Source organism: Equus quagga, chromosome 5, assembly GCF_021613505.1.
Source record: "Equus quagga isolate Etosha38 chromosome 5, UCLA_HA_Equagga_1.0, whole genome shotgun sequence".
Taxonomy (NCBI): domain Eukaryota; kingdom Metazoa; phylum Chordata; class Mammalia; order Perissodactyla; family Equidae; genus Equus; species Equus quagga.
Window position 1 is genome coordinate 99,538,565 of NC_060271.1, and position 21,939 is coordinate 99,560,503.

Here is a 21,939-nt window from a genome sequence, read left to right on the forward strand (position 1 = left end):
AAATTCACAGGGGCGCCATGGGGTATTTCTAAATTTCAAAGGAAACTCAGTGACATCTGTCAGACACTGCGCAAAACTACTAACTTCAAGTGCTTCACAGTTTCACCAGTAAATTGTGCTACATTGCTTTTGATGATATTGTTGGGGAGGAAAAAACAATCTTTCCTCTATCCTGTTAGGTTCAGTTTTGGGAGCCTGTGAATTAAACTGACAAAAGACAAATTAGCAAGAGAAAAGAACAAGTTCATTTTGCATGCAATGCAAATACATGCAGGGGTGCTCAGTGATGCGTAATACAAAGGGGTAGTTAGAATTTGGAGTTTATATATCTAACTTATTGGGGAAAGTGAGGGGGAAAAGAAGGCTTCTATAGGAAGGATGAATAGGCTTTTTAGGAAAGATAAATGAGTTTTTAGGAGAACAAACAAGAGACCAGAAAATTTATGATAATTGTTTATTCAGGTACAAGTGGTTTTTTTTTTTTGGAGGAAGATTAGCCCTGAGCTAACATCTGCTGCCAATCTTCCTCTTTTTGCTGAGGAAAACTGGCCCTGAGCTAACATCTATGCCCATCTTCCTCTACTTTATATGTGGGATGCCTGTCACAGCATAGCTTGCCAAGCAGTGCATAGGGCCACACCCAGGATTCAAACTGGCAAACCCCAGGCCGCCAAAGTGGAACATGCAAACTTAACCCCCGTGCCACCGGGCAGGACCTACAAGTGGTCTTTCTGTCTTCTTCATGGCCACAGAACTTCTCCGGAGAGGAGATTTATGGCATCCTCATTTCTCAGAAGTTGCTGTTTTTAATCAGATTAAGGAAGCTCTGAAAAGGCTTCTTTCTGCAACTGTTGAATGTCAAATGTCTTCAGCTTAAAATAATCTTTATACCAATTCTGGGGTTCTAAATGGATCTCCACAACATCATATATTTGCGAAGCTGAGTTTTTGGCGTCTTTTTGTAATAAAAAGCAAGTAGTAGGGCCGGCCCAGTGGCTCAGCAGTTAAGTGCGCACGTTGCACTTTGGCGGCCCGGGGTTCACTGGTTCAGATCCCTGGTGCGGACATGGCACTGCTTTGCAAGCCATGCTGTGGTGGGAGTCACACGTATAAAGTAAAGGAAGATGGGCATGGATGTTAGTTCAGGGCCAGTCTTCCTCAGCAAAAAAAGAGGAGGATTGGCAGCAAATGTTAGCTCAGGGCTAATCTTCTTTAAAAAAAAAAAAAAAGCAAGTACTATGAGAAAAATTAACGTGGAATGAAGGTACTGGTATCCAAATCTGACCCCAAAGTTTGAGAGGTTGTGCAGCACCCAACTGGCACATCCAGCCCATTACCTTGTATGGGTTATTTAAGAATGAAATAAAATATTATTTTTCCTTTTAATTTATGTGTATTATTTTATGTATTTTTTATTTATTTATTTTTTTGAGGAAGATCAGCCCTGAGCTAACCACCACCAGTCCTCCTCTTTTTGCTGAGGGAAACTGGCTCTGAGCTAACATCCATGCCCATCTTCCTCTACTGTATACATGGGATGCCTACCACAGCATGACTTTTGCCAAGCAGTGCCATGTCCACACCCAGGATCCGAACCGGCGAATCCCGGGCCGCCGAGAAGCAGAATGTGCGAACTTAATCGCTGCGCCACTGGGCTGGCCCCTATATGTATTATTTTTTTAAACAGCTACTAAATTGGTAGAACACAAATGCTTATTAAGTTGTAGGGGCATAAAAGTTAATAAGTGGAACTTTTAAGTATTTCTTTTTGCCCAGGGGGTTTGGTAAGAAAGTACTGAGATATTAACAACACCAGAGGTTTAGGTTTAGGAACCTCTTGCCTAGTGGTTAAGGGCTCCCTACTCAAACTCCGCACTCAGCTCTCTACTGTAGGAGAGGAAATCTTCGTCTACATTTCTAGGTTCTTCTGGCTGGTTTAAGAATTAAATTGACATGAGACAGAATAACAGGAAGAAATCAAACAAAGTTTACTAACGTGTATACATGGGAGAAACCCAGGAAAACTGAGTAACTCACCAAAATAGCCAAAGCCACCACCTTAAATACCATCTTCAGCTAAAGACAAAGGGTGGGAGTACTGGTTTGGGACTTCAAAGGGGAGGAAGGTATTTCACATGAAGATGGAAAAGCAAATGTTTGGTAAACGAATGTTTGTCCTGCCTGGCAGAGACAATGGGACACGGAGAGGACTTTGATCAAAGGGGCCTTGCTAGGGTCCTCCCCGTCTCACACCTAGTTCATGTTATTCTATAGTTATCCATGGAATTGACTCCTTCTTGGAACAGGCCTTCTGTCTTGAATTCCTTTAGGCAGTTACGGGGAAGGTCAAAGTTTCTTCCTGAGTCTTTTGTTCTTAAAAATAATGAGGCCAAAGAGACATATTTTGGGGTGGCCACTTCTGCTCCCCTGTAGTACCCAAACTTCATTTGTTCAAATTCTAGCTGAGTTCCTACTAACTGCAAGACTTTGTTGGGCAAGTTATTTAACCTCTCCCTGTGCCTCAGTTTCTTCACCTGTAAAATGAGAATGATGATAACAGGACCTACTTGCTGGAGTTGTGGTGAGGACTGAGTGAAATGGCACTGAGAAGCCCGCAGCCCTGTGCCTGCCCCACCATGAACACCAGATAAATGGGACAGAGTTATATAAGAAAGCTGTGAGAGTTGTCCAGAAGAATGCAGTGCTCTGTGCTCCCCTTCCGCCCATCCAAGGAACGGGCTGACCTGACAATCCTTGCCTTTGTCTGGGGCTTGGGAGATAAAGTCAAGTCTGGAAAAAGGAGGGAAGTGTTTTGTGAAGGTCGTGTCCCAGCCCAGTCAGCCCTTCCTTGATCACCAGGGACAAGCCTGTCGTCTGACAAAGTCAGGGTTTTTTGGCCAGTTGCAAGGAAGGAGACTCCATAGAACAGTGAGGAATCGTGAGGCATCTCACCACAGAAAGGAAAACCCACAGTTGTCATGTGCTTTAGGGGAGGGCAGGGGTGAGGAGAGGTTTACCTGAGGTCGTGTTTGGACAGGCTCACAGCGTGCTGTATGGAAAGTCAAATCTGGACTGCAGCGTGGACCCAATGTCCCGTTTCCTTGGAGACAACTTTTGGGGCCTCGGGGATGCCACCCTAAAACATCCCACCATAGCATATTGATTATTTCGAATTAAAGTTACTTAAAGGGGCTGGCTGGGTGGCACAGCGGTTAAGTGTACATGTTTACTTCGGCAGCCTGGGGTTCGCTGGTTCAGATCCCAGGTGTGGACATGGCACTGCTTGGTAAGCCATGCTGTGGTGGGCATCCCACATATAAAGTAGAGGAAGATGGGCACGGATGTTAGCTCAGGGCCAGTCTTCCTCAGCAAAAAAAAAACAAAACAAACAAAAAAAAGAGGAGGGTTGGCAGATGTTAGCTCAGGCTAGTTTTCCTCAAAAAAAAAAAAAAGTTACTTGAGAAGCAAAAAGGGCATTTCGACCCTCCAGTCTCTGTTCCCCCTGGAAGCAGGAAACAAATCTCCCCTGTGAAAGGGGCTCTCCCTGAGTCCTGATCCCCAGACCTGGGAATTCAGGGCAAGAAGCTGCAGAAACAAACCTTGCTCATTTGCTACCTCCAGCCTAAACTCTGCTTCAATTCCTCACTAATTGTGTATCTCCAATCTCTTTCTCCTGTCATTCCTCACAAATTTATTGTTTCTTTGTGTAATATATACTGCCTGCTTTGTTCACTCTCCAAGCATCCTGTCTCTGTGATCTCTGATATGGACATATTAAACTGGGTTGTTCTCCTGTTAATCTGGTCTTGTGTCAATTTCATTATTAGTCCAGCCACAAGAACATAAGAAGGGAAGAAAGGGGATTTGCCCAGCCCCGACGCTACAAAGTTAAGATAGATGTGGAATGGTGTGTCCAAGAGTCCCTTATCGAATGCTGTCCACCTGGGTTGTAAATCAAAGCTGCTTCTCTGTGTCAAAGCAAATGAGACGCTCCAGGCAGGCGTAGGATGTTTCATTCCTGCTAATACAATTTCAAACAACAAAATTTCTGACAGTCTACGATTGCAGAGAACAAGATTTCTCAGGGAGGAGGAAAGCTGTCGTCCTCATGCCACTCTGCAGCTGCAGCTTGTCCTTGGGAGAAATCAAGTTTCCTGTTTAACTTTGTAGCTGGCTTTATCTTTGTTATTCCAGCCCCATGAGTGGCAGGCGCATTTTTAACTTCTCATTCCCTGCTAATTTTTACTTTCTGCAACTGAAAGAAGGAGGGGAGGAGCTTTGTGGCAGCCAGGTGGAAGGAAACAATAGCAGCGGTCTGCCCTTCCAGCAGCAAGGGGACAGAACACCTGTGTACCCCCCACAGTGCCCAAGGCGTGGTGGGGCTGAGGGACTGGATAGGGGAGGACCAGATCTAGACCACCTGGGGAGAGGCAAGACAGGCCAGAGGGCTTCCACAGCCTGGAGGCATTCCCCTCCGCACCCCAGCATTCCCCTCCCACCTGTGGCTAGCTTTCTTGGAAACTTCCACGTTATCTCACACCGCAGGAGGCCTAGTACACGCATTTCTCTGGCTCCCAGAGCCATCCTGAGTGCAACCGCCAGCTCCTTTTCTAATGACTAGAGCGTCCCTTTCACGTTGAATATGGTCTCAGCCTCTGATCTCCAGTCTAGGCCTGGTCTCCCTTCCCAGCTGACAGCCATTCCTGCCCTCTGCCTTCACTCTTCTGGGATCATTCCCACCCTGAAGCCACACAGACCTGGTTTCAATCCTGGCCAACTCAGACACAAATCGTGGTGGTGGGGGAAGTGGGAGAATTCCACCCCCGCGCCACCACTTCCCTTAAGGTTCTTATGGCTGGTCAAATAATTCAAAAGGCAGGTTAGCAGGAGAAAATCAAAGTTTAATAACATGTATACACGGGAGAAACTCAGGAAAAACTGAGTAACTCAGCCATCTGGCTGAGGCTGCCTGTTTAAATATCTTCGGCTACAGACAGGGAAAAATTTGGGGTTAGTAATTTGGGATTTCAGAGGGGAGAAGACAATTTACATGGAGATAGAATGCAAATGATTGTTAAACAGGTTTTGCCGGGCAAAAAATGGGTGTGTTGGTGTCTTTCGATTGCACCTACTTTACGTTATACTATAGCCATCATATGGTATGAGCTCCTTCCTGGAAGAGGCCTTCTATGTTAAATTCTTTTAGGCAGTTAGGGGGGAAAGGTCAAATGTTCTTCCTGGGTCTTCTGAGCCTTTATTGTCTTCAGCTCAAAATAATCCGCATACCAGAATGGCACATCTTGGGGTGGCCTGTCCTGAACCCCATCAGTGGCAACCTGGGTAAATTACTTGCACTTGACCCTTGGTCTCCCAAGCTGATAAATGGGGGTCAACTAATATCTACCTCATAGGGTTATTGGGAGATAACATGAGATGAAATCAAGATGGCTACCAAGTACAAACTGTGTGCCCTTAAACACAAACCCCTTCCCTGCCTGTGTGCTGGTCCGCCCCCTGCAATGCTCCTGCCCAGTTCCCTTCACCAATCCCAACCCAAAAAGCCTCCCCAGCACAGCTGAAGTCCCTGCCCAACCCAGCCCTTCCTCTGAACACATTGTCCCCTGATCTGGAGAGCTTCGCTTTCAAAGAATGGCCTCTTCAGGTCTCAGACCCCAAGCTGTGGTTTGAGAGCTGTGGCACACATTTGGTTCTGTGACAAATCTCAGGTTGCCATTTGCCATATCATGGTGAGGCAAAGAATGACGGAACTGGATATGCCCCGTGGGGACCCGCTCGGAACCCCAGAGCTGATGTAAAGAGTACTTCAAGTTGAAGACATTTGAGATTCAACAGATGCAGAAAAAAGCCTTCTCAGAGCTTCTCTTATCTGACTGAAAACAGAAACGTCTGAGAAGTGAAGACTGCCATAAATTCCCTCTTTGGGATGGGTCTGCTCCCAGAAGAAAGACCAAGCGCAAATGTACCATAAATCCCTTCTCTGGGGAAGTTTTATGACTCTGAAGACAGAAAGACCGCTGGCACCTACTACATAGACACATTATCACAAACTTTCTTATCTCCCTAGGTTATTCTCCTAAAAATCCATTTATCTTTCCTAAAGAAATCTATTTGTTCTCCCCATAGAAGCCTTTTCTTCCCCTCCTCTTCCCTACTAAGATAGATATTTAAGCCCCGAATTCTAACCACCCCTCTGAATTATTCACTGAGTGCTCACGCATGCATAAATAAACTGTCTGGTCTTTTGCTAATCTGTTTTTTGTTAGTTTAATTTGCAAGCCCCATTCACTTAACATAAAGTGGTAGAGGAAAATTTTTCCTCCTGACAAAGATTCTTTCCTTGACCAAACTCTAGTCAGGCTCTTCTGAACTCTTTTCTCAAGTGGGCCCTGACTGTTGGGCTTTCTGTTCATCTCTGCATTGTCCAGTTTTAGCAAGAATCCTCCTGAGTCAATTTAGTAAAAGTCCCCTACCATTGGTCTGACCACGCTTTATCTCTTTTTTTTTTTTCCTGCTTTTTCTCCCCAAATTCCTCCAGTACATAGTTGTATATTATAGTTGTGGGTTATCTAGTTGTGGCATGTGGGGCGCCGCCTCAGCATGGCCTGATGAGCGGTGCCATGTCCACACCCAGGATCCAAACTGGTGAAACCCTGGGCCACTGAAGGGGAGCGTGAGAACTTAACCACTCGGCCATGGGGCCAGGCCCTGACCACACTTTATCTCTTTTCACTCAGGCCTCCCTTCAGCAAAAATCCTCTTTGGTCAGTTTAGCAAAGAATTACCCTACTTCTTAGTAATTTTCTATCCACTGACCCCCTCCCCCACCGGCTTCCTGGCTAATAAATCCCCACTCTTCCTCATCGTATTTGGGGTTGAGCAGGATCTCTCTTCCATATTACAAAACCCCATTGTAATAGCCCCTCTTGAATAAAGTCTGCATTACCATCTTTAACAAGTGTCATGAATGATTCTTTCTTTAACACTCCCACTCCTCCCCTCCCTCAGTCACAGCCCTTATCATCAGAGCCAACCCCCCATTGTGTATAAAGAGAAACTGAGAAGTTAAGTAGCTAAACAAGGAGGGATTCAGAATTCGGACTCTGGGGCCCAGATTTACCACCTAACCAGTCATGTGACCTTACACAGGTTACTTAACCTCTCTGTGCTTAGAGGAGGCACATCTATTACATGGGGCAAACAACAGTACCCATTTCACCGGGTTATTGTGAGAATTAAATGAGTTAGTACCCATAAAGTGCTTAGAACTGTCCAACAGAGTAAGCACTATATAATAGTTACTTATTTTTTAAAGAAGGTACTTTTTTTTTTTAAGATTTTATTTTTTTTCTTTTTCTCCCCAAAGTCCCCCGGTACATAGTTGTGTATTTTAGTTGTGGGTCCTTCTAGTTGTGGCATGTGGGACGCTGCCTCAGCATGGTCTGATGAGCGGTGCCATGTCCACGACCAGTATGCGAACCGGCGAAACCCTGGGCCGCGAAGCAGAGCACGCGAACTTAACCACTCGGCCATGGGGCCAGCCTTAGGACCCTCAGTTAGTTTATGATGAGAACTGAAATGAATACACTTTCCTGTCCCTGTGTAAACAATACTAGACCCAGCAAAAGTAATTTAGCTGCTTGCTCCAGGAAATATCTGCTCCTGAAAGATAAGATTGTAAATTAACAAAGCAATTGACTTATCAAGACCAAAGGCTTGCTTATCAAGACTTTTTCAAGACCCTTGCCTCCAGGACCAAACCAATCTGTTAAGTCATAAATTCTGCCCCATCCAATCAGTTTCCTCCCTTGTAAGGCCCAAACTCACAAGAGTACTTTCTGGAGTTCTAGACCATATATCCCACAGCATGGTTGTCTCATAGGCATCTCACACTTAGCACATTTAAAGCTGAACTCTTGCTCCCTCCTCCCAACCTGTCCCTTCTCTTCTCCATCTTTTTTTTTTTTTTTAGGAAGGTTAGCCCTGAGCTAACATCTGCCAATCCTCCTCTTTTTGCTGAGGAAGACTGGCCCTGAGCTAAGATCCACGCCCATCTTCCTCTACTTTATACATGGGATGCCTACCACAGCATGGCTTGATGAGCAGTGCCCTGTCCGCACCTGAGATCCAAACCGGCGAACCCTGGGCCACTGAAGCAGAATGTGCGCACTTAACCGCTGCACTACTGGGCTGGCCCCTCTTCACCATCTTAGTAAGTGGCACCTCTCTGTTCATCCAGTTGCTCAAACCAGAAACCTTTGATACTGCCTCCTCCCTTATGCTTGTGGGGGAGGAAGAAATTCTCCTCTACCTTTCTAGGTTCTTCTGGCTGGTCTAAGAGTTAAATTGACGTGAATCAAATTAATAGGAGAAAATCAAATTTATTTGCATACATACAGGAACCCCACATATATGAAAGGGTCAGACACCCCACATACATGAGAGGTTCAGAGACGAAAAGGTAAAATGAGATACATATGCCATCTTGAGGTAAGGGATGGGACAGGGGCCTGAGGCTTCAGAGAGGAGGAGGGTAATTCACAGGAGGATAAGAAGAGCGGATGTTCAGTAATTAAAGGCTCGCCCTGCCATACAGATAGGTCATAAAAAGTTACTTCTGGCAATAATTCTCATTATGAGCAAGGCCCCCAACTGAAATTCTTTACAGGAGAGGGAAAAGTTTCTCTTGGGCCTGCAGGGTCTTGATGGCCTTTAGCTCAAAATATTCCACACGCCAAAGCAGCACATCCTGGAGAAGCCTGTTCTGAATCCCTCCGCTCTTCACATCCAAAATCTCAGCCACTTCTGCTAGTGCCCCCTCCAAACCCAGCACACGACTGTCCCAGCCCTCCTCCCCGGTACCCAGCATCATCCTCCCAGCGTGTCTCCCTAGCCCTCATCCATTCTCCATGCAACAGCCAGAGTGACCTTTTCAAAGCACTAATCAGATCATGTCGTCACTCCCAGTCCCTTAGAACTTTCCAGAGGATTCCCATCACACTTGGAATACAATCCAAACCCCACACCATAGGTTCTGCCACATCTCTAATCTTATTTTATGCCCTTGATACTGAACCTCTTAATCTCAAATTCACATGCTGATGCACAATAAGACAATCACTGAGATACTGGCTCTTGGAGATGGAGAAAGTTTTATCTGAATTTGCCAAAATGAGTCAGTGAGAGGATAGGTTTTCTCAAATCTGACTTGACAAAAGAAGAAAGCAGGGGTTTTGTTTTGTTCTGTTTTTTTGTGAGGAAGATTGGCCCTGAGCTAACATCTGTTGCCAATCTTCCTCTTTTTGTTTGAGGAAGATTGTCGCTGAGCTGACATCTATGCCCATCCTCCTCTATTTTATGTGGGATGCTGCCGCACATGGCTTGCCCAGTGGTGCTAGGTCTGCACCCAGGATATGAACCTGTAAGCCCTCAGGCCATCGAAGGAGAGCTGTGAACTTAGCCACTATGCCACTGGCCAGCCCCAGCAGGGGGTTTTATAGAGATAAGGGGATTAGGAGGAAGAGTTTCGGAGAAACAAAGGGGAAATCCATGTTTCTTTCACTCTAGATAAGGCCTGGGCAATCAGACTTCTGGGCATCTGGGCAGCTGGGGGCTGGTCCTCTAGGGATCACAACTTCCTTGAATGCATTCTTTTCTTCTGCAAAACAAGCTCACAAATCCTCGTGACCCTTGAGTCACCCCTCAGGTTAAACAAGAAAACAGCAAATTAACAAGATTAACTTCTTTTCCTCTGTGTCTGTGTTGGGAGCAAGGTTGAAGGGTGATCATATTCTTATTGAATATTTACAGTAACCCTCAGGTACCCAGCTTTACCCTCACTTTCCTTGCTCACTATACTCTGGGCACCTCAGAGCCTCTTTCTCATCTCCAAGCCTTCACATGAGCTGTGCCATCTGCCTGGTCTTTGTCTGGCTCCTTCTCATCCTCCGGGTCTTCCTCAATCTAAAGTAGGTCCTGCTTACTATTCTCATTCAACGCACCAATCACACTTTCTAATTATGTTTATTTATTTTTTTATTTATTGCTTAGCTTTGCCACTGTACTTCAAGCTCTAAAATCTCATTCACTACTGTACAGTGAATACTCAGAGTGGTGCCTGTGTATATTTGGCCCTCGTAGCGAGCGGATTGCATTAATGGCCTCCTTTCTTCCTGTAATTTTGTAGGCCCCTCCCTCTTTGTCTCTGGCCTCGCCGTGTGACTTGCTTTGGCCAGTGGGATGTTAGCAAACATGACTGCAAATAGATGCTCATGTGCTCTTCCACTTGCCCTCTTGCCCAATTGGGCTTATTCTTTCTTAGGTCCTGCCATTGCCATGAGACTATACCCCACCAGTCTGCTGAAGGGATGTGAGGGGAATATAGAGAAGACCTGAGTCAGCCTGGCTGAGGCCATCCATAGCCAGCTGATGCTCAGATGTGCAAAGGAGCCAGCCAAGATCAGAAGAATCACCTACCTGGCCCACAGCTGACTGCAGACTTGTAAATAAGCCTCCTGAGACCAGAAAACCCTGAAAGCCAACCTATAGACTCACGAACAATAATAAATAGTTATAATTTTAGCTCACTAGGTTTTTGTGTAATTTTTTTTTTGAGGAAGATTAGCCCTGAGCTAACTGCTGCCAATCCTCCTCTTTTTGCTGGGGAAGACTGGCCTTGAGCTAACATCCGTGCCCATCCTCCTCTACTTTATATGTGGGATGTCTACTACAGCATGGCATGCCAAGCAGTGCCATGTCTGCACTCGGGATCCGAACCAGCAAACCCCAGGCCACTGAAGCAAAACGTGTGCACTTAACCGCTGCACCACTGAGCCGGCCCAGTTTTTGTGTAATTTATTACACAGCATTACTGTGATAGTAGATAACTGGTATAGCACTCACTGAATATTTGTTGGCTAAGTGAGTACTGGTGAATTTCAGACACTAGAGCAGGGCAGGAGGTCTGGGAAATTTCTTTGGGCTTAAGGGGCCTCCCTTTCAGCACATCCCATGTCAGGGGTGTACTATGGGTTAAGTTAGCTCTACTGCTCTTTCTGGCTAAGAAGGAAGCCAGGGGTTAGTAGGAATGTTCCAGAATGGAGGCACCCAGAGCTAGGGTGAAGCCGGTAAATCCTGCCTATATTAATTTCTTGCTGCTGCTTAACAAATTGCCACACACTTGACATCTTAAAACAAGACATATTTATTATCTCACAGTTTCTGTAAGGAGTCTGGGCACGCCTTAGCTGTGTCCTCTGTGCAGGGTCTGGCCAGGCTAAAATCGAGGTGTCAGCAAGGGCTGCGATCTCACCTGTGATTCAGTGTCCTCTTCCAAGCTCAGATTGTTGGCAGAATTCAGTTTCCCACAGTTGCAGGACTGAAGTCCTGCTTTCTCACTGCCTGTTGGCCAGGGGTCACTCTCAGCTCCTAGAAGCTGCCCTCAGGTCCTTGCCATGTGGTCCCCTCCATAGGCCCTCTTACAACGAGGCAAACTGCTTCCTTCTTGAGGCCAGCAGGGGAGCATTTCTCTGACACTTTGCCTTATTTAAATAGGGCTCACCTGATTAGGTTGTGCCCATCATGGATGAAGTTCCTTTTGACTAATTCAAAGTCAGCTGATTAGCAACCAAATCACAGGAGTGATATTACGTCACATTCACAGGTCTGCCCACACTCAATGGGAGGAGATAACACAGAGTGTGAGACATTCAGCCTACCACGCTACCCTTGGCACGGCAGGCCCTCCAGGACCAGTTCACCTGACCCCATCTAATCAGCAGAGTGATTAAGAATTGCCTTTCAGAAAATTTGCAATGTCACGTAGCCAGAGCATGCACATAAGAAGAAACCTTGACCTGAAATGACCACAGAACCACAGATTCTCCTTCTCATGGAACCAAAGGACCAAGACATGACCAGAACTTAAAAGTTGGACTCTTATCAGAAGTGAAGAGTCCATCATTCAGGAAGATCCAGGGCAAAAATTCCTTCCCCACCTTACTGTAAATGTTTAGAACCTCATCATAAATGTTTAGAACCTTACCATAAATGCTTGACGCCCACCAATCCAAACCTATTCCTCCAGCGTTTCTGCATGCCAGACTGTTCTCCCTAAACTCTTACATTTCACCCCAAATCCTGAATTGGAGAGACAGACCTGAGGGCACACGGCCCCTGTCTCCCTGCAGATGGATCTCTCAGAATAAAGCTGATTTCTCTCCCAAAAGCTGATGCCATGACTAATTGGTTTGTTTATGTGCATCGGGTAGGAGAACCCCAGTTTTGTGTGGTTACATCCTGAAGGCATCGGGATACTGCTGCCAGCAAGAAAGAAAATGGGAAGATCTCTCCCTGCCCTCCCCACTCTCTCCCTGGCTCCCTTTCCTTTCTAAGCTTCTCTCTGTGAGGCTGACAGGATTTTTCAGGCTGGGAGGAGAGAAAGACAGACAGCATGAGTGGGATTTGCCTAGCCCCAGGTTTCCAGTCAGGGAGACGGCCCCGGTCCTCTCCTCAAATCCCCTGCAGGGGAAGCAGGCAGGAAGCTGAGGGTGGGGGGTACAGAGGGGTCCAGTGGCCTGAGCAATCCCCTGGTCTCCCACCTCCTCAGCCATTCTTCAAGAAACCATTCTTTCCTGGAGGCAGCCAGCCTGACCCCAATCTGAAACCAGCTACAGTCTCATGAGGGCAGCCTCTCAAGTCTGCTCTGATCCTAAGATGGGACACCTTTCTGCTGGTCCCCAGAGAACAAACGTGGTAAAGAAACTCACCTCAACAGTGTTGGAGGATGGGCATGGCTGGACCCCTCTCCCAACACACACACACCCTCCCTGGACATCCTCAGCACCTACTGCCTGGGCCTCATTTGGCCCTTTCGAGATGCACTCTCTCTGCATCCTGACTGCTGCTGTTCCCCCACTAGACTGTGAGGTGCCAGAGAGGAGGAGCACAGTGTCCCCTCAGGCCATGCTAAATGATCAACCCTCTTCTGGGCTGGGCTTCCCTGGGCCATTTTGGTGCCTGACATCTCTGCCTTCAACCCTTTGTGCATGCTGCTGCTTCTCCTGACATTGTCTGCCTTCCTCCACTTAGCTCACCCTTCCTTGTTCTTCAGAAAGTCCCCCTGATGCTCCAGGCAGGGCTGGGTGGCTCTTCAAGCTCCCGCCATAGCCTACTGACGTGTCATGGTTTCTCTTTCCTACTAGGCTCTGAGGGCCTTGAGGGTCTTATCATTGCTGTATTTCTAACTATATGCCTAGGACATCCTAGGTACCGCATATATGTTAGAAGAGAGATGGGGCGGCAGTAGAAATTAGAGCCTTGGCACTCTGCTAGTCTAGCAAGACAAACAGCTTAATAGGGGACTATTTACAAAGGTCTGGACAGGGTTAACAGAAATCAGCAATGGATGATGGTGCAGCACACATGGACAAGCAATAGTAAGATACGAAGGGGATTAGTATATTCTATCCCAAAATATGCCACTTTGGCATAAGGATTGTTTTGAGCTGAAGGCAACTGAGAATCAACAGATGCAGGAAGCGTTCTCTGCCCTCACCTTATTCACCTAAAAGCAGGGCATAAATTTCCCTTTGGAAAGGTGGCATGAATGTCCCTTGTGAAGGTGTCCCCCTCTCCCATACCAGGAAGAGGAGAGCGACTCTCATCACCAGAGGCTAAGTGTCAGCACCAAGACGAATCTGCATAAACAAACCTACTAAAATAACCCTTAGCTTCCATTAGTCTCCCCCATTTATTTCCTAGCCACAATTTAATGTCCCTTCAAGCCCAAACCCTCTGTCCCTTCTTTGTTTTTTTTTTTGTGGATGATTAGCCCTGAGCTAACATCTGCTGCCAATCCTCCTCTTTTTGCTGAGGAAGACTGGCCCTGAGCTAACATCCATGCCCATCTTCCTCTACTTTATATGTGGGACGCCTACCACAGCATGGCTTGCCAAGCAGTGCGATGTCTGCACCCGGGATCTGAACCAGCGAATCCCGGGCCGCCAAAGCGGAATGTGCGAACTTAGCTGCTGCGCCACCAGGCCGGTCCTACTAATCTGTCTTTTGTTAATTTAATTTGCAATCTCCTAGAATTTAACCTAAGTGAGTAGAGGAATAGTTTTTCCTTAAGCCACTACTTCCTTAGGCCTAAAAGGGCAAGGAAAGGAGCCCTTACCAGAACTGGGGACATTGCAGCTGTAGGAGAGGGCTGGCCATAAAGCTGACAAACAAACGGCAAGCAATAGGATATACTGGAGTATATGAGGAAGCCATTTGGGATAAAACTAATTCAGCCTGACCTTGTTTTTCCAAAAGGGCCTGAAGTGACCGTTGAGCACGCGGTGTACATCTGCTTTAAGCATTTGCTATGTCCCAAAGGCAAGAACAAACACCCTTAAGATAAAGGTGCAACTTCCTCCAGACTGGCATTTCCTTAAAGATAAGCATCTCTCCCTAGGCCAGGAATTGATTGCTGTGCCCACCCTGTGACCACCCAGCTGGACACAAGAGACCTGCTACCTGCTGTGTGAATCATTGTGCTGGCTAGGCAATGTCGTGACCATTGTAAAAGGGACATTCCAATCGTATGTGATGTATGCTCTTTGAGGGTATATAACCACTCTGTACACCCCACTTCTTTGGTGCCCTTCCTTCCTTGGAGAAGGAAGGCCCCAGGCTAGCCCTCAGATCTGGCTCATAATAAACTCACCCCAATTTTGATTTATACATTGGTTATGGATTATTTGTGTTGACAAAGCTGTGGCCTCAGGTAGAGAAACAGCTACGGCCAACCCTGAGGCCAGCAAGGGGGAGGGCAACCCTTATACCCCTCTGTCTCTTGCTAGTGACCACCCCCCTTTGGCTGAACCCAATCTGAAGCCAGAGGACAAGGGAGCCCTGGTGAAGCCGTCAGCCTCCCACATGGAGCACGGGGGAGGAGGGCGGAGCGAATATGGAAGGAAGAAGGAGAACAGACAGCACAGACACTGAGCACGGCGCTCCAGAGTTCTGCAGGGCCATAAACAGAGCAGGATGAGTCCTGGCCAGCCTGGCACAGCCAGTGAGGACTTCGGAGCCAAATACGCAAAGTGCAAAGAGTCAGCTGGGTCGAGTCTGAGGAGGGGCCCCTGGGGAGACACCCCACCACCTCCACAAGAGAGTCTGGCCTCTGCAGTTCTCAGAGGAAAGGGCCAGCAGGGGGGTTCCTTAGGGCCTGGGGTAGGAGGCGCTCTCTGGGCTGGGTGTCCAGGTCTGTCCCCTCAGCAGCGGGAGAAAGCAGGGCGCCGTGTGGATCATGTCCACAACCTCCAGCACCTGACACGTCCTGGCACAGAGCAGGGCATAGCGAAAGTCTGGGAAAGAGTGAATCCCCAAGGGGGGGACGTGTGAAGCCTGTATATCATCAAAGGGATTTGCTGAAAATCAGATTTACACAAAGGTAACTCGTAGGACTCCCCCCTAGAAGCGGACTCCTGATGCTGATTTCAATAACGAGCTCGCCTTCGGTGCTGCCCTCAGCTTGGATTTGACTCCCCACACGATGGAGTGGGCAGAGGGGCCAGGAGGCCCGGGGGGCGGCAGCCGGGAGGGAGGCATGGATTTCTGCAGTCCCTCCTCTGGTCCTCGAGGTTTTAGGGGTTGAAGATTTGCTCTTTGCAGATTAGCCACCTGGGGGCGACAGAGTGGCTGACCCGGTACAGGAACGGACCTCCAGTCCAGCCGAAGGGTTTGAAAAGGCTCCTAGGTGCTCTGCCTGGCCTGCCCTCCCGGCTTTCTTCCCCGTCGTCCCTGGACGGACCTCTGCTCTCGGTTCAGGTCAGCCGCAAGAAGAGATGTCCGCCGCTGAAGCCCCGTCCCTGCCACAGGCGCTGGGCTGGCTGTAGCTGCAGGGCGTCGCGCGGCCACCAGGGGTCAGTCCTCGCCAGGCGCTCGAACCAGAGACTTTGCGGCCGGCTTTACACCTCACCTCCTCTCCCGCCATCGGCTCCGGGCTCTCGGCCTGTCCCCCATCCAACAACTCAGCAGCCAGCACCCCACACCCCGGCCTTGGTCCCGTGGGATCACAGAAGGGCTGTTGAAAGGGGGTTACCAGATAAATTACAGGACGCGTAATTAAATTCGAATTTCAGATAAACAATGAATACTTTTTGGGTAGTATAAATATGTCCCACACAATAGTTTTGCTCAATCTGGCGACCTAATTTGGAGGCAGACCCTTGCGTTCAGATTTCAACCTCACCACTCACCGAGTGACAGGAACAGTTCTCTTTTGCTTGTCTGAACCTCAGTTTCCTTATCTATAAAATGGGTAAAGATACTTCTTCATGGGGAAATGTGAAGTCTCTTGTGTGCAGGTAAGGGCTGGACAAACATTAGTGTGTCTTTTCATTCCTTGGAGCTACTGATTCTTGACTGTAGAGATGTAATATCTTCTAGACAATAACCGTTGGTAAACAGGAGACTGCAAGAGGCTGAAGACAGCGGGAGAGGCAAGGCTGGAGGCAAGGTGTGAGAACCCAAACCATCCACACCCACCAGGCTCCCCATCATCCACATTAACATGACTTTACTCTTCCATTGTCTGACTTTACTGTTCTAGGTACCTCTTGCCCAGGATGATAAATGTTGCAAGTAGCTTTACTGTTCATTCCAGGAACTTCCTGAAAGACTCGTTTAAATACCCCCAGGAGACACTTGGCAATGCATGGAGACATTTTTGGTTTTCCTGACTTGTGTGGCGGTGGGAAGACAATAGCATCCAGTGTGTAGAGGCCCGGGATTCTGTTAGATGTCCCACAACACACAGGACAGTCCCAAAGAATTATTCAGCCGAAAATGTCAGAATGCTAAGGTTGAGAAACTCTGATTTAAATGAACATCAAACTGTTCAACTCTTCAGGAGCGTTAGAGTAATTAAACAAGGAGGCCATGAGACTGAGGTGGCTCTAATGCCTAGGTGGCCTATGTAAGCACGCCAGAGCCTCAGTCTGCAAATGCCTCTAGGCCACCAAGTCAAAACCCGAGGACAACCGATCACAACAGCCGACCAGGTTTAGGCTACAGCCTGTCAATCATTTCCCTACTTTGCTTCTCCCTTTTCTCTGTAAATTTCCCCAAGCTGTCCTCCACGGAGAGCTTCTAACTACTTAGGGTTTGGCGCTGCCCAATTCGAATCAATTTTACTCAAATAAATTCTTAAAATTTGAATATGCTTCATTTTATCTTTTAATAGTTCAAAACATCAAAAGACAATTTACTCCCCAAGACTTCACAATCTTTGCCTCTGTAGGGGAGGAAGACATTTCCTCTTCCCAAATGGGGGTTCGTCTGTCTGGAGAATGAATTAAATTCACATGAGACAGAATAGCAAGAGAAAATTAAACAAAGCTTTATGAGGAACCATGGCCCGGGGCCTTTCTTCCCGAAGGAAGAAAGGGCACCGAAGAAGTGGGGTGCACATAGTGGTTATATACCCCCAAACAGGGTGTTTCACATGTGATTGAAATGTCCCTTTTACAATAGTCACAAGGCCGTTCTGTCAGCACAGAACTCGATGGAAACGACAGATAGGTCTGCTGTCCCAGTGAACGCCAAGGGGTGGCAGGTGTGTTGCCTTGGGCTGGGGGGGGGAGGGTCACAGATGAGCGCTGCAATCGGTTCCCAACCTAAAGAAAGATGCTTAATCTTTAAGGAGATGCCAACGTTGGGAGGGGGAGGGAAGTCAGTTACAGGAGGTTACCAGAGAAGCACAATAAAATGCAGATTTAAGTTCTTGCCTTTGGTATTGATTAAGAGTTTCTAGAGAGAAGGTCATCGCCTTTCTTCTTCCTGGGACAGAGAGGGAGGCACCTTTTACAGATAGAGATTTACCTTACAAATGTAAATGTGTCCTAACAAAGGGCAAGTTCCATTCCTCCTTCCCTGTCCCAGTTTACCAAAAGCAATCAGCCTCAAATAATCCTGATGCCAAAGAGACATATCTTGGGGTGGCCAATTCCAGGTCCCCACACCTCCAAGCTCTTGCCTTGCTGTGTCCATCAATTCTAAACTATTATAATATGATCCTCACTCAATTCTAATCAAGTCCCCACATCGAAATACCCACCTTCAACCAGCCTTTGCTCCCGCTCCACCAAGATGCTCATAAGACTCTGGTGAAGTAGCTTCTGCCTCACCACCATGGGAACAGAGTCATTTTGGTTCTAAAGATCATTTTGGTGATCATTTCAAGGAGCCAGTGTCCCACAGAGACTGCATCACCTGGTTATGAGGTCGGCTGCTCCCGAGTCTCCATTCCTGCGTGAGAGGTGAGGAAGATGGGGAGTGACCCCCAGGCCTTTGGGGACAGGCCTAGCCCACCCCGAATGGGCACACCCCATCATCACAGTCTTGCTTCTACCCCTCAGGCCCACCCACGTGTTCAGACTGTGTGGATCCACCAACATCCAGCCTTAAAAGCAGAAGACTTGGTTCTCTCTCTGACTTTCCAGTTAACCCCTGAGGGCTCCCTGGCGGCTCTTGCCCGGGCCTGCAGATGAGGATTCCTGTGCGGAGGAGATACAAACCGCAGGGCACTCTGAACGTTAGAGGCTAGGATGGCCCCCGTCGTTCATCCGCTGAGTTCCCACTCCCTGGCCTGGCTCGTTTAAAAATAATCAAAATATAGAGAAAAGGAAGGAAGCAGTAAAAAAGAGGAAGCACACTCTTCCCAGCGCCTGTTAACATCTGGCATGTGTCCTTCTAGTCTTCTTCTTGTGTGTATAACCTACGATCACGGCCTACGTACAAAGTCAGATCTTATTTTTTCCATTTTTTTTGAGGAAGATTAGCCCTGCACTAAACTACTGCCAATCCTCCTCTTTTTTTTTTTCTGTGGAAGGTTGGCCCTGAGCTAACATCTGTGCCCATCTTCCTCTACTTTATATGTGGGATGCCTCCCACAGCCTGGTGTGGCAAGCGGTGCCATGTCTGCACCCAGGATCCGAACTGGCGAACCCCGGGCCGCCAAAGCGGACCATGCATGCTTAACCGCTGCACCATGGGGCTGGCCCGCATTTTTTCCACTTATAATGATAACATTTCCTTGTGATATTAAAATCTCCGCGGAAAACTGAACTTAATGACTTCAAAATATTGCATTTAAGTAGATGTTGGGGCCCAGGGCAGGCTGCCCCAAAATAGCCTACAATGGCGTATTGATTATTTTGAATTAAAGTTACTTGAGAAGCAGACGATGCAAACAAAGGGCCTGTGACCCTCCTGTCCCTGTTCGCCCTGGAAGCGGGAAACAAATCTCCCCTGTGAAAGGGGCTCTCCCCGTGTCCTGACCCCCAGAGCTGGAAATCCAGGGCGAGAAGCTCACTTACTACCTGCAGCCTAAACTCTGCCTAAAGTCCTCACTAACTGTGTACCCCAAACCTCCGTTTCTTTGTCCTGTCGTCCCTCACAAATTTATTGTTCCTTTGTGTAAAGGATATATATACTGCCTACTTTGTTCACTCTCTGAGCATCATTTCTCTATGATCTCCAATACGTACATATTAAATTGAGTTTTTCTCCGGTTAATCGGGTCTTGTGGCAGTTTTATTAGTAGTCCAGCCACAAGAACACAAGAAGGGTAGAAGGGGGAGTTTCTCCCTCCTTGACAGATATAACTGAGTCTTTACTTAAGAATTCTCCTGGGGCCGGCCTGGTGGCACAGTGGTTAAGTGCAAACGTTCGGCTTCAGTGGCCCAGGGTTCACCAGTTCGGATCCCAAGTGCGGACATGGCACCGCGTGGCACACCATGCTGTGGCAGGCATCCCACATATAAAGTAGAGGAAGATGGGCATGGATGTTAGCTCAGGGCCAGTCTTCCTCAGCAAAAACAGGAGGATTGGCAGTAGTTAGCTCAGGGCTAATCTTCCTAAAAGAAAAAAAAGAATTCTCCTATGACCGGACGGCTGTTTTCAGTCTCTCACTACTGTAAATAATAATTCAATGACTATCTTTGAGCATAGGGTCCACTTTCCCCTTCCTTCAGTTATTGGTGTATGGTCAAGTCCTTCAGCAAAAAGTTTTCTTCTTGAGAGCAGTGTGAGTAACTCATTTTTGTGTCCTTTTTAACCCCAGCACTTACCCAGAGCTTGGCACACAGCAGGTATTCAAACTGGCTGGTGGCGATGGGGCTCTCCTGCAGTTCTCCAGCCCTCCTAGTCCTGGTGTGACCTTTGCCTCCATTTGGCTGCCACGAGCGGTATGATCCTAGCCCTGTGAGACTTTGGTTTGACTCACAACACCTCCCCAGACTGTCGTATCCTTGTTCAGAGAGTGGTAACCAGGCCATTTGTGTTTGATTCCAGGTGGACCCCAAAATCACCTGGGGGGCTTTTTTTTTTTTTTGGAAGATCAGCCCTGAGCTAACTACTGCCAATCCTCCTCTTTTTGCTGAGGAAGACTGGCCCTGAGCTAACATCTGTGCCCATCTTCCTCTACTTTATATGTGGGACACCTACCACAGCATGGCTTGCCAAGCAGTGCCATGTCCGCACCACGATCCGAACCGGCGAACCCCAGGCCGCTGAAGCAGAACGTGCGCACTTAACAGCTGCGCCACCGGCCAGCCCCAACCCTGGGAGCTTTAACAAAAGGAGGCTCTGGGCTTGCCTCCAGAAGATCTGATATAATTGGTCTGGTGGTGGGGCCCAGGCATGATACTTTGTTAAAAGCTCAGTAATTGATTCTAAGAGGAGCCACAGTTGACAATCTCTGAATTAAATGGTCCTTTAATTCAGATCTCTTCCAGCTCTCACGATCTGTGAGCTCTGATTGGGTCAGGTTAATGAAGCAGAAACTCTATTGTATTGCTCTGGGAAAAAAGAGCATATTAATAATTATTTTCAGGAGTAGGGAGTTAAATGCTCAGACCTCAAGGGAAAAAAATCATAAAGAGTCTTTCGCCACCTTCTGGAAATATCTTGGCTCCCCTCACCCCCTCCATTGAATGATCCTACAAGGATGCTGGCTAGCTGCCCTTTGATTATCTCCATTTCACAGATGGACAAACCGAGAATAGGGGAAGTCCTAAAGAGGACTGAGCTAGCAAGAGTCCAGCTGCTGGCAGAATCTGTAGTAGGGAGCCCAATGTGTTTAACAATTCTGCTCAGCAAACATCTGTGTTGGAGAAATTTCTGGAAGGTGCGGATGGGTGGAAAACCTGCAAGTTTAAAAGGAGTGTTTGGTAGCCTTGTGTACCCCAGAAGTTGATGCTGAGCTCATCAGGATTGGAAGCAGGGAAAGAAAACCACAGAGAGCGAGCCTGCCCGAGTGCTTGGAGCAGAGTCTCCCACTGCAGAATATCACCCCCTGCCTGTAATCCCGAAGGGGTCCAGGACACGCTACCCCAAACTGGCATAGGAATATTTTAAGCAGAAGGAATTTGAGAAATAGCAATTGCAAGAGGGACTCTCTGACCTTCCCCGGAAGCAGATCATAAAACCCTTTTGTGAGGCCGGCCCGGTGGCCAAGTGGTTAAGTTCATGTGCTCTGCTTCAGCGGCCCAGGGTTTCACTGGTTTGGATCCCGGGCACAGACATGGCACAGCTCATCAAGCCATGCTGAGGCGGTGTCCCACATGCCACAACCAGAGGGGCCACAACTAAAAAAATATATACAACTATGTACCAGGGGGCTTTGGGGAGAAAAAGGAAAAATAAAATCTTAAAAAAAAACAAGAACAACCAGCATTCAGTCTCTAAAAAAACACAAACACTTATGTGAGAGGTGCCCTCTCTCTACTTGGAGGAAAGAATTCTTGTCCCAAAGATGGGGTGGATGGCTGAGAGGAATCCAAATGAACAGGCCTTGCTAAGTCTCCCCCGGTTTATCACACCTAGCTCATAGCCTTTGTCCCATCACATTTTCCCATGACCTTTCACTCT